This window comes from Spermophilus citellus (genome assembly GCF_964194105.1).
Source record: "Spermophilus citellus genome assembly, chromosome: 10".
Taxonomy (NCBI): domain Eukaryota; kingdom Metazoa; phylum Chordata; class Mammalia; order Rodentia; family Sciuridae; genus Spermophilus; species Spermophilus citellus.
Window position 1 is genome coordinate 85443349 of NC_138197.1, and position 18715 is coordinate 85462063.

The window sequence follows — 18715 nt, forward strand, 5'->3', positions numbered from 1 at the left end:
AATGTATGAAATATGATATATCAAGAGCTTTGTAATATTGTGAACAACCAATAAAAAAAATAAAATTAAAAATAAAAGTCATCTCTACAGATGGATTTTGGTATCATAACATTTGTTGTTGAAATGCTTCATCTTTTGTTTTGTTGATTTACTTGTTTGGAAGAGGAGAAGTGGGGTGATGAGGACCCATATTGTAAGTCATATTCTTGGCATCCTAAAATGCAGGCCATCATCAATTTCACGCAATGTACCCCACCAAAATGCTTCCTATCATGTGGTCCCCACCTGGGAACTCTAGAAATACAAATGTTCAGACCTCATCCCAGATTTCATTTTAAAACTATGGGTTAACAAGATGTGTTTAGCAAGCCCTCCCTGTTATTGTGATGCTTGTTCAAGACAGAGAAGCACTGTGTTGAAATTTTGAGTGAGAACAATTAGTATCTATTTTAAAAGCATATAATATGACTCTCAAAAATGCGCCTGTTTTGTCCTTACCTGGTTATCCTTCTGTTGGGTTAGGTTTTCCCAAAGCTTGATTCCTTTCAGCTGTTTTCACCCTCCACCGCCCACTTACCTTGTTCTGGGGGTCTGTCTGTCCTCATCTGAATGGAACCTGATCTTCCCAGTGGAGCTAAGCAGGGCCGTTCTAGAACTGTGGGATGTCCATGACAGGGTTTCCTCCTGTAATTCCAAGAATTAGGGAACAAATCTCAGTGTGTTAATTTGTAAATTATCTTTTTCATCTCTTCTATTTCTTTGCACCTGTAACTTTCATCATCTTCATCATCATGGTTTTATTTAACCCTTCAAGAGATTTCTATGAAGGTGCCAAGGTGCCATATACCAGAATCTTGACTTCAGTTTTTTTTTTTTTTCTCAGAAAACTGCCATTATCACCCATATCTTAACAATGAAATGACTTCTGGAAGATACTAGCATACAAAATGTTTGAATTAAAAAACTGTTCATGGAACAGGCCCACAAGCACCCCATACCAACTTCCAAGCTAGTGTTCATTGTGCTCCATAACTGATGGAAACTCCACCACTTTGATGTGGGGCCTGCAAAGTTGCTCTGTGCCATGGAGAATATTCTGGCAGGAGTTCATCCCATCTGCTTGCTCCCAGAGGCTATATCAACCCTGAGAGGTATTAGCTGAAAGATAGTTAAACCAAGCAGCTCTACCCACCACCCTGAAAGGCTGTGAGTGAGGAGCACTATGGAACCCTCATGGGATAAGGCCATGGTGATTTGAGATTTGGAGCCAAACCAGATCCTCAGCCCACATGAGTTTTTAGTGTGATTACAGATGTTGCTCTCTTGTCAGATTTTGTAGGCCAGGAAGCCTTGTTTTGATCTTAAGGGTTCAACCCCTGTCCTGCAACCGTAGTATCATTAGGTTGGGCAGGCACCTGGAATTTTCAGAAATAACCAGAAGGGCAAGTCATTTAGTAATTAGTAAATAATTACTAATTACTAAATTACTAATTTAGTTGAGCACTAAAATGACAAGACAAAGATGTAGAAATCTATTTGAAAGCAAAGTAAGAGAGGTTATGTATATTAGCCCAGGAAGAAGTTGTAAGAGTTAAGATGTAGTTGCCTGAAGTTTTATTCCCAAGGCCTTCTATATCACCACGGGGTTTCTTTTCACCTTAATGATATTGTATATTAAATAATCTCTATAAATCAGGCACTTGATCCATGAATGTGAAGTATGTGGTCTTATCACCAGTCTATAGATGGTGGCACTAAAGCTCAAAACAGTGAAGACAAGTTAGAGTACTAGCAATACATGGTGGAGCTCAAATTGAAATCCAAGTTCAGGAGACCTCAAAGGCTGTGCTCCCTATTCCACACTCAACTGCCTCCAGCATAGGTCCCTGGCTCTTTGTAGTTTTCAGTGTCTGTGGGCTTTAATTTGGGGCTTTCACCTGGGGGAAATTTCTAAATCATTTCATTTCAAGTTAATTGGAATTTCTCCTTCTAAAATATATTCTGCAATGTTATTTTTTTTTTTTTCCAGAGAGGGCTAATTAAGCATGTAGGTACATCTTGGTATTTTTACACTTTGATGATGAAGAGTTTCATTTTTCCCCCTAAGGGCTAGCTTTAATAGTCCTCATAAAAGTACCACAAGAGAGGAAATAAGACATATTTTGGACTTAGATGGGAAAAAGAAAAAATAAGGGTGATACTGAAGATGCATTTGACCAAAACATCCAGTTTGGGGCAGAGCTGATCCAGTGACTCTTTCCTCATTTAGGAAACTACAGAGTCCAGGTGGTGGGGTGGAAGCTAGGTGTCTTTACAGATGTCCCTAAGTCAGTCAAGAATGAAGGAGGGGGACAGATCCCTGAAGGCTCTAACCACACCCAGAGCATGTCTGTGGGGCATATGATGGGCCTATCCCAGGATCTGATGGAATAAAGAGGGTTGTTTCTGTTTGATTACAATTCATGACAGATTGATAACTGCAAAGGCATTCAAACTTGGGTCTTGCCCCCCCTTCTCTTTAACACTACGGCATGTAGGGCCAGTCAGGCATCTGGTGTTTGTTAGATGGCTGTGTTGCATCATCCTCGTGATTGCTGGGGAACATCTCCTAGCATTCAAGCGATTGGAGAGAAGACCACAGGGCCCAAAATGGCCTCATCCGGTTTACATCTTCATTACTGTGCTTCTCACATACCTGCTTACATCTGGAAAAAATCTCCAGGTAAACCTCTTGGGCTCTTTCTCTAAAGAGTAACTGTAATTATTAGGGCTATGCCCAAATTCAGCTTAGAATAGGTATGTGGCTGAACTTCAGCCAAAATCCTGTGCCTGACAAAAAGAGATTTTCCTTTTTTACATCCAATTACATAGGCGGGTCCTTTTCCTCACACATGGCCCCTGGGGTTCCTCATCTCTTGCCCACGGCTTCTATTTGTGCCATGAGGAAAAGGCAAGGAGACTGTAGGGAGCAAACTAATTCCCAAGACCGCTTCATATCTTCACCAGTGTGTTTCTCTGGATACCAAGTCCTAGAATTCTAATATGGACTGGAGAACGTGTTAAAATTTTACAAATGCTGAGCGTTTTCTCTACTAGGTATTTCCACAGACTTTACCTGGCTAAGTGCATCCAAACAAATCAAAACAAAACCCCAAAATTTTGCAAACAAAACCAACTGCTGTCTTTATTGTTTTCCGCTTATTTGTCCAAGGTTTATGTACTCAGCACACATTTATTGAGCACTTACTAGAGTGCCAGGTGCTGTGCTAGGCACAGGATGCCTCACGGAGTAAAACTCATCCATGTGGTTGTCCGGGTAAACAGGCATGTGGCTAAGTGCACAAAATACTGGCACGTTATACCAGGTTAAATAGCAGTGTCAATTAACGTAATGAGAAATCAGTTGGGAAAAGTGAATGATCCTCCTACGAAATAGAGAGAGTGGCAAAGAAGACTTCACTTACAGAACAGAAGAGGAGTCTTGGAAAGTATGTTCCCTTTCATGTAGAAAGGAACAAAATAAGGTGGTTCAAGAAAACAGGGACTGGTAACTATGTGAAAAAGTTATTTGGTTAAGTTTTCCAAGATCACAAGATACTTTTTCATTGCCTCCCCTGTCCTTTTTACATGTATCCTTAGTAAAAATTTATATTTATATATAAAAATAGTTAGACATATAAATAAGTTATAAGGATTTACATATAAATAATTTATATATTTTGTTATCTGTATATTTATTAAATTTATAAATTGAGAGGGAGAGAAGGGGGGGAGAGAAAGGAAGAAGAGGACCTTCGAGAGAGTCTTTGTCAGTCACTTCTTTCTTTTCTGTGTTCCGCACATCTGAGGAGAGGGCAACCTCTGCAGGATCTTTCATATCTGTGCCCACCTTAGTCCCTCTTCCTCTGCCCCCAGGGCAGCCCATCCTGAGCTTAATGGGGCTACTCCAACAATTGCCAACCTGGCTTCCAGTCTCCAGGCTCTTTCTTCCTCCGGATTCAGAGTGCAGCCAGTGATCTTGTGAAAGCATGCATCTGGTCATCTGGCTGCATGCACTATGGGAGGTGGTGCGAACACCTGTAGGGAGCCCACAAAGGCCCTTCACAATCTGGCTACAACCTGCCCTTTCCAGTCTCATCTCTCAGCACCTCTGGCCAGGTGTGAGGTGATAGTTCACTGTGGTTTTAATTTGCATTTCCCTAATGATTAGCGATGTTGAGCACTTCTCTTCATATATCTGTTGGCCATTTGTATGTCTTCTTTTGAGATATGTCTGTTCAGATCCCTTGCCTGTTTTGAATTGTTTTCTTTGCATAGAGTTGTTTGAATTCCTTATATATTTGGGATATTAACCCTCATAATCTGTAGGCTGTCTCTTCATTCGGTAAGTTATTTCCCTTTTATGCAAAAGCTTTTTTTTATATTGATGCAATCCCATTTATCTATTTTTTTCTTTTGTTGCCTATGATTTCGGGCCATAACCAGAAAATCATTTCCTAAACCAATGTCTTACAGTTTGTGAGATAAAGAGTCCCATTTCATTCTTCTGCATATGGATATGCATATTTCTCAGCACCATTTACTAAAGAGACTTTACTTTTCCTAATGTGTAAATATATGTTTATATACACATATATATGCATATATATACACATACATATACATACTTGGCATCTTTGTTGAAAATCAATTGAGCATACATACTTGGGTTTATTTCTGAGTTCTCAATTTGGTTCCATTGATTCATAAGTCTATTTATATGCCAATATCAAGCTGTTTTAATTGCTACCACTTTGTACTATAGTTTGAAATCAGGTCATGATATTTCCAGCTTTGTCTTTTGGCTTATGGTTGGCCAGACTATTTGGTTCCATAGAAATTTTAGGATTATTTTTTTTTTTTTTGTCTGTGAAAAATGACAGGAATGTTGATAAGGATCACATTGACTCTGTAGACAACTTTGGGTAGTTTGGGTATTTTAGCAATATTAATTCTTGCAGTCTATGAACACAGGTTTATCTTTCCATTTATTTGTGTTGTTTGATTTCTTTCATTAATGTTTTATGGTTTTCATGTGCAAGTCTTTCACCTTCTTGGCTAAATATATTCCTTAGTATTTAATATATATTTTGCAACTTTCATAGATGTATCAGGGTAAGAGTTTGGCAGTACCTCTTCCTCTCTGACTTTTTGGAAGAGTTTGTGAATTTGTTTGGTATTTGTTCTTTAAATGTTCAGTAGAATTCAGCAGTAGACTCATGAGGTCCTAGCCTTTTCTTTGATGGAAAATTTTATTACTGACTCAATCTTTTTACTTGTTATTTGCTTAGATTTTCTCTGCCTTCATGGTTCAGTCTTGGTAGGTCATACATGTCTAGGAATTTATTCAGTTTTTCCTAGATTATCCAAGTTTGGGGCATGTAATTATCTCTTATACTTTGTACTTCTTTTATATCAGCTGCAACATCTCCTTTTCCATTTATGATTTTAATTGAATCTTTCTTTTTTCTTGTTTAATCTAGATAAAGTTTTATCTGTATTTAAAAAAAAACAACTCAATTGTATTGATCTTTTATACTTTTGTTTGTTTCTATTTATTTCTGCTCTGACCTTGATTATTTGTTTGCTTCTGCCAACATGGGACCTAGTTTGTTTCTCTTTCTATTTAATTGAGCTGTGATGTTAATTTGTTTATTTGAGCTATCTCTTCCCTTTTTTTTTGATGTTTATTGCTATGAACTTTCCACTTAGGACTGCTTTAGCCATACTGCATAAGTTTTGATATCTTTTTGTTTGTTTCAGATGTTTAAAAAATTCTTTCATTTTCCACATATTGGCTGCTCAGGAGCATGTTGTTTAATTCCCAAGCATTCACAAATTCTCAAAATTTCTCCTGTCATTGATTTCTAGTTTCATGACCATTGTGGTTAGAAATAATACTTGATATGATTTCAGTTTTCTTATGTTTGCTACAGTTGTCTTTTAGCTTCCCATACCTTCTATCCTGAAGAATTTCCATGTGCACTTGAGAAAAATGCCTATTCTGTTGCTGTTAGATGGAATGTTCTGTATATGTATGTTAGGCCCATTCAGTCTAAAGTATTGCTCATTTCCAGTGTTTCCTCATGAATTTTCTGTCAAGATGATCTGTTCATTATTTGAAACTGAGATAAAGAAGCCCCTTACTATTATGAAATTGCAATTTCTCCCTTTAGATCCTTTAATATTTGTTTTACATATTTAGGTGTTCTGATATTGGAGATATATCAGAATACCTAAGCATGTGTATGTGTGTATAAAATTTTTAAAAGAACAGTTATATGCTCTTGATGCATTGACCTTTAGCATTGTATAATGTCCTATATGTCTTTTATTACAGTATTTGGCTTAAAGTTTATTTTGTTTGAAATAAGTATAAGTACTTCAGCTCTCTTTTGATTTCCATTTGTTTGGAGCATTGTTTTTCTTCTTTCATACCCCTTAACTTTTAGTCTATGTATGTCCTTAAAAGGGAAGAGAGTTTCTTAGAGACAAAAGGGGTCTTTTTTTTTTAAATCTATTTAGTCACTCTATATGTCTTTTGACTGGAGAATTTAATCCATTTAAATTCAAGGTAATTGTTGATTGGTAGGGACTTACTGCTACCATTTTGTTAATTGTTTTCTGGTTGTTTTGCCAATTTTTGTTTGTTTTTTCCTTCTCTTTTTTGCTGCTGCCTTTTGTAGTTTGTTTCCTGGAGTGGTAGGCTTTGGATTCTTTCTGGATTTGTTTATTTGGTCTACTGTGGACTTTCACTTTTTGCTTATCACAAGGCTTATACAGAACACCTTCTAATAGTCTATTTCAAGCTGATAACAGCTTCACTTTGAATACAACAATTCCACAGTTTGTTCCCTCACACATCATTTGATGTTTTTGATACCAGAATTTACATCGTTTTGTAGCATGTATTTCTTAACAGTTATTTTAGTTATAGTCGTTATTAATCATTCTTTTAATTCTGTTCTAGGGATAGAATTGTTTTATATGCTACTATTAAAGCCCTAAAGTATTCTGAATATGGCTCTGTATTACTTATATCATTAAGTTTCATGCTATTGTTATTTTTATGTTATTAACCAGTGGACTTTTGTTTCAGCTTAAATGTGTCCCTTTAGCAATTTCTGTAAGGCAAGTCTAGTGGTATGAGTTCTCTTGGCTTTTTTTGTTGTTGTTGTATTTTTAGGGGGAGGGGTCTGGGAAAATTTTTATTTTTGCTACATTTCAGAAAGACAGTTTTTCTAGGTAAAGTATTCTTGGTTGTCTGTTTTCTTTTATCCTTCAGCACTCTGCAAATAGTATCTTACTCTCTCCTGGTATGCACAGTTTCTGCTGAGAAATCACCAATAGTCATATCAAGACACCTTTGTATGTGATGTGTGTCTTATCTCTTGCTGCTCTTAGATTTTTTTTAATCTTTTGTTTTCCATGGTTTATTGTCTTATTGAACTCCTTTTTGTATTGAATTTAATTAGAGACCTCTGTGCATCCTGTACCTAGATGCTGGTACATATTAGGAATTTTTTTTTTGTTTTCAGTCAGTAATTCTTTAAATACCCTGTCAGGCGCTCTATCTTTTTTATTTCTTGAATTCCTATTAAAAGTTGGATCTCTTGATACCTTCTTGTAATTCCCATAGACTTTCTTTATTCTTTTTTTTCCCCTTCTCTCTTTGGATAATTTTGAATCTTCTATTTTGGAGCTCACTGCTTATTTCTTCAGCTCAATCAAGTAGACTGTTGAAGCTTTCTATTGCATTTTTCATTTTAATCATTGCATTTTTATTTAGAATCCATATTTTTTGTTTCTATTTCTTTGTCAATTTTCTCAATTTGCTCCTACAATGTTTTCCAGATTTCATTTACATTTTTATCTGTATATGCTTGTAGCTTTCTGAACCTTTTTGTAGAACTTGGAATTCTTTGTCATTTCATAGATCTCTCTTTACCGTCTATTGTTAGAACTTCATTAGTTTCTTTTGAGGTGTCATGGTTTCCTAAGTCTTTGTAATCCTATGTTCTTACATTGGTGTCTGTGCATTTAAGGAGACAGCCACCTTTTTCTAGTTATTTTTCTTTGAAAGGGATAGATTTTCACTATTTAGTCTAGATTGTGATTTCTGGGTGAGTCAGCTCTTAACAACCCTGAGCAGGCAAAACTTGCTTTTCAGTTCTCTACATGGCTGGGTTACTGCTTATGCTTTGAATTTGGTTGGGTCAACTGGCAAGAATCTTCCATCTGGCAAGACCACTGACTGAGCTTTGCAATCAGGCTGAGTTACTAGAAGGGTACTGAAACCTCATCTGATCAGGCAGGGCACAGGGTGTATTTTCTGGTCAAGCAGTACCACTATGTGAGTTCCCTGGTTGGACAGAGTTGCAGTAAGGGCTTCAAAATTAGTCAAAGTTGATGATTGGATTGATAGGATAAGTTGCTATTCTTCTTAGAAACGAACAGTTAAGGGAGGTCCTGGAGGCTAGCCATTTAGGATTCAAGCCATGTAGAACTTCCCTCTACTTTTAGAAGGAATCATTTTGACCTTGCAGTTGGGCTATGTTGTTACCTGGTACCTCCAATTGGGCACCACTATTGCATACCTAAGAGCTATAAACAAGATCTATGTGTTGTGTTGATATAAGATACATGCTTTTGTTCTACCTGAGCCCAGATGGTTAGCCACATTATCTACCCTTGTTTGTTCTCTTTAAGGTAAGATGAAAATAACCTTCCTGGGAAGAGTCTAGGGATGCTGTGGAAGCTGAATGCTCACCTCTTTTCCAATACTCTTTTCCTTCTGTAGAAACCATAGTCTCTAAAGAGTCCTGCCTGTATAACCTGTGCTGATTGTGGAGAGAAGGAATGGCAACATTGTCAATGTGAAATTGTTTCTCTTACACTTACCATGTGGTTGTTATTCTGTTCTATGGACCATGCATTTTGACTCAGAATTATTTCCAATTTTAGAGATTTTAACCAAGGTGTTCTTTTCTGTGTGGACAGTTGCTGGTTGAAATTCCTGTGAAATGTTAAGGAAGCCTGGAGAACTCTTATTCTGCCATCTTGCTGACATCACTCTGTACTGTGGTTCCTTGAGTTCTTTTCTTCTGTTTGTGTTGGGCCTATTTCCTATGAGGGGGTTTTTCCTCAAGCTTTGCTGGCCCTCACCTGTTCAAGTCCAGTAAGAATAAAACATTGAACTGCTGACTGGGCTTGAGGGAAGTTTGCAGCCTCTTGGGTTCTAGACTTGGGGGGGGGTCCTTCATTTTTTCTTCTGGGACTCCAAATATTTGATTGTTTTTACTTTGATAGAGGTATAAATTGGTCTAAGCACCTTGAAAGAATTTTTTTTCCTTTTTAAAATCCTTTTTGATATCTTTTTCAGGGGAAATGTCCTCCGATTTTTTGTTGTCTCTAAATGTAGAGTCTGTTTGGTAAAATGGCTCTAGCATCCATTGCCTCTCACCTACACTGGGGGAGCTGGGGATTGAGAAAGCCACCTGACTGCAGCAGGTGGGGAGGAAGGTTTAAAGTTGTACCTTTCCTTATACAGATATTTATATATTATAACTTACAAAGTAATATCTAATACATCAAATAATGCAATATGTATGTAAGTTTCAGAGCACAACATTAAGATGAATATTTACCTATCACTCAACCTAAGAATCAGAGCAACAGTGATACCTCTTCATTTTATCTGTGTGTACATGTCCGAAATGGTCCCCTTGTCTTGCCCCAACTGCTAACTCCAAGTCTGAATTTTGTACTTGTCATAATCTTATTTTATTTTTTAAGGAATAATAAATAGCTGTATCACATATATAAGTAGTCATAATCAATTTATTGGGTAGCTTTATTTATTTTGTGCTTTATAAAAACAGCATTATGTCATGTGTTGTCATCTGTGACTTGTCTCTTCATGCAGTATTTTGTGGTTTCTTCATATTCATTTTGCCACTGTGTACTGTTCCTTTGTGTGGAATACACAAACAATATGGAAATATTTTAGGCTTAGTTGTTCTAATAAATTATTCATTGTAACTGCTTCAAAATTTATCAACAAAAGTTATCTCATAATATTCACTTGCTTTAAAAATATCTGCCATGGTTATTAGTAGCCTTTTTCATTCCTGGTACATTTTATTTCTATCTTCTTTTCTTCTTCACTAAAATAACCAGAGGTTTTTCTAAATCTAGGATGTGGTGATTCCTGTATTGTATCTTTGTTTCCTACTTACTACATTTCTTCTCTCATTTTGTATTGTCTCCTTTTTTCTCCTTTGTTTGAATATGTTTTTCTTATAACTTCTTAAATTGGATGCTAAATTTGTTAATTTTCTTTTTTACTATTATAAGTATTTAGTAGCTAAATTTTCCTCTAAATAATTTTATTTGTACACTACAAATTTTTTTTTATTTTTTATAGGTAATGCATTTTTCATTTACTACTATATTTAGAAATAATTTCATGTGATTTCCTATTTCATTTATAAATTATTTAGGAGTATGATTTCTAGTTTATAATTTATTATTGATTTTTACTTTAATTTCATTGTGATCAGAAAACAAATCCCGTATTATAGTTATTCTTCAAAATGTGACAAGATGTGATTTGTAGCCAAGAATGTTACCAATTTTTATAAATAATCTCTACATACTTATGAAAAACTATATACTATATTTGCTAATTCTGTTATGTATATTAATTATATCACTTAATTTTCTTCTATATCTTCACTGTATTTTTTTTTTCTGTTTGACCTAAATAGTTGATAAAGGTAGTTAGAAATCTCCCAGTATAATTTTGGATTTGTCAGCATCTTTTTGTGCTTCTATTTTTTAAAATTTTGTATATTTGAGGTTGATTTTAGGTAATGCAAGTTTATATTATTATGTCCGGTGAATTAAACTTTGTATGTAATGATCCTCTCTGTCTTTAATAATGATTTTGGTTAGTATCTGTTTTGTTTGGTGAAAAATATAGAAATTCCATTTTTCATTTTCCTGATACATATAAACATATATGTTTTCCCGTGGCATTAAATTATAACTGACTAATAAAAATTGTATACATTTGTGGTGCATACTATTATGCTTTCATGTATGCATACATTATGAGATGATTAAGTCAAAATAATTACCATATCTATCACCTCACATACTGTGTGTGTGTGTGTGTGTGTGTGTGTGTGCGCGCGTGTGTGTAAAACATTTAGAATCTACTCTCTGAGAAATTTTCAAGTGTATATTATTGAACATAGTCACCATGCTATACAATAGAGCTCTGGAACCTACCCCTTTTGACTAAAACATCTTCCCATTTCCTCCCACCCCAACCACCAGCTGCTGCCAACCATCATTCTAACCTCTACTTCTATGAGTTAAAACTTTTTTAGAGACTACATATAAGAGAGATCAGTGTTTGTCTTTTAATGTCCGACCTATTTTCCTTAGCATAATGTCCTCCAGATTCATCCATGTTGTTGCACATGACAAAATCTTTTTTGAAAGGCAGAATGGCAGACTTTTGTGTATATAAGGCACATTTTCTTTATCCATTCATCTGTTGATGGACATTTAGATTCACTCAATATTTTGGCTATTGTGAATAATGCTGTGATAAACATGAGCGTGCAGATATCCCTTTGACATACTGATTTCATTTCCTTCAGATATATATGCCCAGAAATGGGATTGCTGGGTCATATGGAGCCCCTTTAAAATTTTTCTCAGAATACTCCATCCTGTTTTCCATAATGGCTGCGATAATTTACATTCCCATCAGCACTGCAAAGGGGTTTCCTTTTTTTCTACATCCTCGCTGACACTTGTTGTCTTTTATCTTTTTGATAATAGCCATTCCAGCAGATGTGAGGTGATATCTCATTGTGGTTTTATTTCATGTTTCCCTGATGATTAGTGATAGAATTTTTTTTTCATATATGTGCTATGTAGCTATGTGTATGTCTTCTCTTGAGAAATATTTCAAGTCCTTTGCCCTTGGTCCTTTAAGTGGGTTATTTTTTCCTTTCTAATGAGTAGAGGTCATTATATTGTTTGATTATTAAGTTCTTATCAAAATTATAACTTGCAAACATTTTCTATCATTGTATAGGTTATTTCTGGAATATGTTGGTTGTTTTATTTCTTTGCTTTTTTTGATGTGCAGAAGTCTTTTAATTTGATGCAATATCGTTTGTCTATTTTTGCATTTGTTACCTATGTTTTTGATGTCATGTCCAAAAATAACAATGATAATAATAATAATTACCTTTGCCCAGATGAATTTCATTCTTCTGCATGTGGATATCCAGTTTTCTCAAAATTATTTGTTAAGGAGATTGTGCCTTCTTGATGCCTTTTTCTAGTATCAATTGCTCATAAATGCATGAATTTATTTCTGGATTCTCAATTATGTTTCATTGAGCTATATGTGTGTTTTTATGCCAGTACCAAGCTCTTTTGATTTGTAGTATATTATTCTATGGACTTTATTTTTCTAGTATATTTATAGTAGACTTTGTAGTATATTTTGAAGTCAGGTTGTGTGATGCTTCCAATTTTGTTCTATTTGCTCAAGATTTCTTGGGTCCTTTCAATCTTTTGTGGGTCAATATAAATTTTAGAATTATTTTTTCTAGTTCTTTGAAAATTTCCCTTGAAATCTTTATAGGGATTGCACTGTATATGTATGTCTGTCTGAGTAGTATGTACATAACACTATTATTTTTCCAATGCATGAACACATATATAGGGCAGCATGTATTTTTCAAATGAAAATTATACATCCAGGCTTGCCATTACATTATATTTTAATTAATCTCTTTTAAACAGTATATAGCAGGATTTTTCTTTTTAAAAATCCAGACTTATTCTTTTAACTTAGAGATTAATATATGTACATACATTAGAACTCTTGCTATCTCTGGATTGGTTTATATCATTTTACTTTATGCTCTTTTTCTTGCTGTTTTTAAAACTGATTTTCATTTCTTCTTTACCCTTTACTTTGGAAGTCATAACCTCTCTCTTGGAACTTACCATTTATAATTAATAACACCTAATTTTTCAATATCTGAAAAATCCAGCAACCTAAAAGTACTTTAGCATTATCCTTCTCCTCCCAATTAAGATATTCTTGTTATAAAATTTTAGTTTTGTTACTTTTTTCATCTCACAAAATAAGTATTGTTACTTATACCGATTGTACATGGAGAGAGTGACGGCACCTGCATGTTTACTAATTTCTAGGCTCACAATTCTCTCTTACTTCTCTCACCTTTCGTTTGAAGCCTCTTTCTATATTCCTGAAGTTAATCCTTTAGAATTTTCTTTGGTCAATATCTTTTGAAGAAAAATACTCTTATTTTTTTCCTTAACCTGAAAATCTTTTATTTACTCTCATTCATAAAAGTTATTCAAATTTGGCATTCATTTTCTTCTCAGCACTTTAATATAGTTCTACTTTTTCTGACTAATTAATTCTTTTTCCCTTGTAGACAGCTTCTTTCCTCTCTATAGGTGCTTTTTATAGTGGCTCTTTTTCATTAGAATCATTCAGTTCTGGGCTGGGGTTGTGGCTCAGTGATATAGCACTTGCTTAGCATGTGTGAGGTCCTGGGTCTGGTCTCCAACACAAATAAATAAACAAACAAACAAACAAACAAATAAATAAATCGATTCTAGTAATTTTTTTAAATAAAATATTGCCTGGTATATATACCATGCTCCTTGTGTTTGTGGATCCATCTCCTTTAATCTGATCTGGAAAAATTCTCAGCTTTATCTCTTGAAATGTTATCATTTTCTCTATTTCTGCTTTCTTGAGTTCCAATTATACATATACAAATCTTTCTGATTCACACACCCCTCACTTTGTTTTGAATTATCTTTGGCATATCAGAGAAAACATTTGACCTTTGACTTTTTGAGACTGTCTTGTTTCACTTACCTTGACCAAGTTTTTTTTTTTATTTTTTTCCGAATGAATTTCAGAACTGCTTCACCTCTTTTGTTAGATTGATTCTCCAGTTCCATCCATTTACTGGCAAGTGCCATGAGGTCATTTTTCTTTATGACTGAGTGGTACTCCATTGTGTATATATACCACATTTTCTCTATCCATTCATCTTCTCAAGGGCACCTAGGTTGGTTCCACAGCTTGGCTGTTGTGAATTGTGCTGCTATAAACATTGATGTGTCTGCATCACTATAGTATGCAGATTTTAAAACTTGGGATATACACCAAGAAGTGGGATAGCTGAGTTATATTGTGATTTGATTCCTATTTTATTGAGGAATCTTCATATTGCTTTCCAGAGTGGTCGCACTAATTTTCAATCCCACCAATAATATATTAGTGTACATTTTTCCTCATATTCTTACCAACATTTATTATTATTTGTATTCTTGATAATTGTCATTCTAACTAGAGTGAAATGAACTCTCAATGTAGTTTAAATTAGTATTTCCCTAATAGCTAGATATGTTGCACATTTTTTCATATATTTGTTGACCATTTGTATTTCTTCTTTTGAGAAGTGTCTGTTTAGTTCTTTTGACCATTTATTGATGGGGGGGTTGGCATTAAGTTTTTTTATATATTCTAGATACTAATGCCATGAGGAACAGATGGTTAAGATCGTCTCCCTTTCTGTAGGCTCTCTCTTCATGCTCTTGATTGTTTCCTTTGCTCTGCAGAAGCTTTTTAATTTGGTGAAATCCCACTTATTGATTTTTTATTTTATTTTATTTTTGTACTTTAGTAATCTTTTTAGGGAAGTTCATTGTTGTGTTGATATGTTGAAGTGTTGGGCCTACATTTTTTCTAGCAGTTACAGGGTTTCTGATCTAATTTCTAGGTCTTTGATCCACTTTGGGTTGACTTTTGTTCAGCGTGAAAGATAGGGGTTAAATTTCATTCTTCTACATATGGATTTCCAGTTTTCTTAGCATCATTTTGTTAAAGAGGCTGTCATTTCTCCAATGTATGTTTTTGGCACCTTTGTCTACTAGATAACTGTATTTATGTGAGTTTGTCTCTGTGTCTTCTATTCTATTCCATTGGTCTTCATGAGTGTTTTGGTACCAGTAACATGCTTTTTTGTTTGTTTGGTTTTTGTTTTTAATTATAGCTCTGTATTATAATTTGAGGTCTGGTATTCCTGCTTTACTTTTCTTGCTAAGGATTGCTTTGGCTATTCTGGGTTTTTTATTTTTTCCAAATGAATTTCAGAACTGATTTTTATAGTTCTGTGAAGAATGTCGTTGGAATTTTGATGGAAATTGCATTGAATCTGTATAGTGATTTTGGTGGTTTGGCCATTTTGTCAATATTAATTCTGTCTACCCAAGAGGATGGGAAGTCTTTACAACTTCTAAGGTACTCTTCAATTTCTTTCTTCAGTGTTCATAGTTTTCATTGTAGAGCTTCTTTTTTTTTAAGTCTTTTTTTTTAAGAGGGAGTGAGAGAGGAGAGAGAGAGAGAGAGAATTTTTAATATTTATTTTTTAGTTCTCGGCGGACACAACATCTTTGTTGGTATGTGGTGCTGAGGATCGAACCCAGGCCACACGCATGCCAGGCGAGCACGCTACCACTTGAGCCACATCCCCAGCCCCATTGTAGAGCTTCTTCACCTCTTTTGTTAGATTGATTCCCAAGCATTTTATTTTATTGAGGCTATTGTGAATGGGATAGTTCTCCTAATTTCTTTTTCAGTAGATTCACCCTTGGAGTATTGGAATGCAATTGATTTATGCTTGTTGATCTTGTATCCTGCTACTTTGCTGATTTCATCTATGAACTCTACAAATCTTCTGATGGAGTTGTAAATATAGATTCTAAGTATAGAATTATATTGTCAACAAACAGATAATTTGAGCTCTTCTTTTCCTGTTTGTATCCATTTAATTTCCTTCTCTTGCTTAATTGCTCTGGCTAGCATTTCAAGGACTTCATTGAATAGGAGAGTTGGTTTTTTTTGAAAGGTAAACAAGATTGATAAACCCTTAGCCAAATTAACCAAAAGAAAGAGGAAAAAACACTCAGATTAACAAAATTTGAGATGCAAAAGGAAATATCACCACAGACAATATTGAAATCCAAAGAATCATCAGAAACTATTTTGAAAACTTACACTCCAATAAACTAGAAAATATTGATACTGGAAAATTCCTAGAGACCTATGACCTACCCCAATTTAGCCATGAAGATATAGAAAACTTGAACAGATCAATATCAAATAATGAAATTGAAGCATCTATAAAAAGCCTTCTAACAAAGAAAATCCCAGGACTGGATGAATTCTCAGCTGCATTTTACCAGACCTTTAGAGGTACTACCAATCATTCCAAAATAATATCATGAAATATAAAAGGAGGGAACACTGACAAACTCATTCTATAAAGTATCACTCTGATACTAAAACCAGACAAGACATATCAAGGAAAGAAAACTTCAGGCCAATATCCTTGATGAACTAGATATAAAAATTCTTACTAAATTATTGTAAATCACATACAAAAATACATTTAAAAGATAGTGCACCACGATCAAGTGGGTTCCATCCCAGGGATGCAAGGTTGGTTCAATACCAGAAATGAATAAACATAATTCACCACCATAAATAGACTTAAAGACAAAAATCACATGATCATCTCAATAGATACAGAAAAAGCATTTGACAAAGTACAGCACCCATTCATGTTTAAAACACTAGAAAAACTGGGAAAAAAGGAACTTACCTCAACATTATAAAGGCTATATGTGACAAACCCAAGGCCAACATTGTACTGAAGGTAGAAAAACTGAAAGAACTTCCTCTAAAAATAGAAACAAGATAAGATGTCCATTTTCACCACCCCTATTCAATATAGCCCTTGAAACTCTAGCCAGAGCAATCATGCTTCCTATTTACCCTTTTATATGTTCTAATTCCTTTCCTCTTTATGCTGCATTTTGGGTTATTTCATTAGATCCACCTTCCAGTTCTCTGGCTTTTCTTAGTTGAGTCTAATCTGTCGGTTAACTCATTCATTTAGTTTAAAAGGCCAGTGATTATATATTTTACTTCTGAAAGTTCTTTTATTCATTCTTCAAACATGCTTAGCAATTTGTGATATTCTCTTGTTCTTGGCTCTTTTTAAAAAATCAGTTTTTAAAATTTTATATATTTGTCTAGTTGGTATTCATTGATAATTCTGAAATCCAAAGCTCTCAGAATTTAAATATGAGTTTGTCTTTTCAGTTTCTTTTATTTATCAGTGACCATTTCATTATGTTTTATAATTTTGGATTATGTGCTCATATTTGTAGAAATGAATCCCTGGGAATTTTAGGATGCATTCCTCCAAAGAGAATTTGCTTGTGCTGGGCTGGAGCTATGATTGTACTTACATAGTCCTGAATTAATTAGGAGCTTCATGTTTATCTCTCTTATCTTGCCTTGAGACATTTATGCTTAGTCTCCCAACAGCCACTTAGATATTTACACATTTACTTTCTTAACCCCAGGGCAATCAACCTAGGAATTTGCTTACTGAAGTTTACTTACTGTTATAGTCCTGTACTTGGGATTCAAGTTAGCTCTAATTTTTCCACTGAAGCTCAGAGTGCAAGAAAGGAAACTGAAGATTTCTTTTACATTCTAGTAAAAGAATCTCAAAGTGCATTAAAATTATCTTTGCTATAGTTAATACAGACTTTAATTGTATTTTAGCAGGAGGACACATTAACCTAAAGATCTGCCATACTGCTAGGTCTCCTTTTATGGAGCTTTGGCTCTACTTGGGTCCACTTGTCTGCTCTGCCCTTCTCCCCAATTCAAGTAAGAAAAATCCAACCTGACATACCTGGAGCTTCTAATTCTTATATCTTTTCTTTCAGGCTAACTTTACCCATATTTTCTTCTGAGGGCCCCTAGGTTTTACCTTCCTCCACCCAGCTATGTCATTTGACCTTCCTCCATCTACTTTCAGTCTTTCTGTATTGCAGTTTGTGGTTGCATATGAGTTCTAATCAAAGGTGGAGTCTGATTTCCTGTTTCTTGTTCTTCTTTTTGTTTTAGAGTAATTTTTGAGAGGAGAAGGAGTGGAAAGTGTATCATTCTGCCATCTTTGAAAACATGCTTTAATTTAAAAAGCCCCTCACAGGACTTGAAGGAACTATTGTAGACTCCAAGTAGTTCACATTCGCAAAGTGTAGTCTCTTCAGATTTGGGATCCTTCCCAGTCAGAGGGGGGTAGCTGTTCAAATAAGAGGAGATGTTTGGGTTAGGTGAGATTTTAGACATTTGGATTGCTGATCAACACTAGACACCTCTAACTGGCCCATGGAGACAGGACTTTCAGAAGGGAGGCCAGAACAAACATCTGTCTTTCATGGAAATTATTCTAGAATTACCGTCTCCTCAACCTTTACTTCTGTTGGTTTTATCCCTAAAGAGACTTGTGAGTAAAGACTCTCACATTTACCCTGAATGGATTTTGATGCCTTCTATAAGTTCCTCTCACTCTCTCCAGAAATGTATGTTATTTGATTCTTGTCTCATTCTTGAATTTGGCTTTCTCTCCTCTAAGCACAGAAGATCAGCTCCTTAGCATTGATTTATTTGGCTGCCCCTAAGTGTATTAACTCTTGCATATTATTTAGGGAATCTTGTGGGTACTTGAGAGGA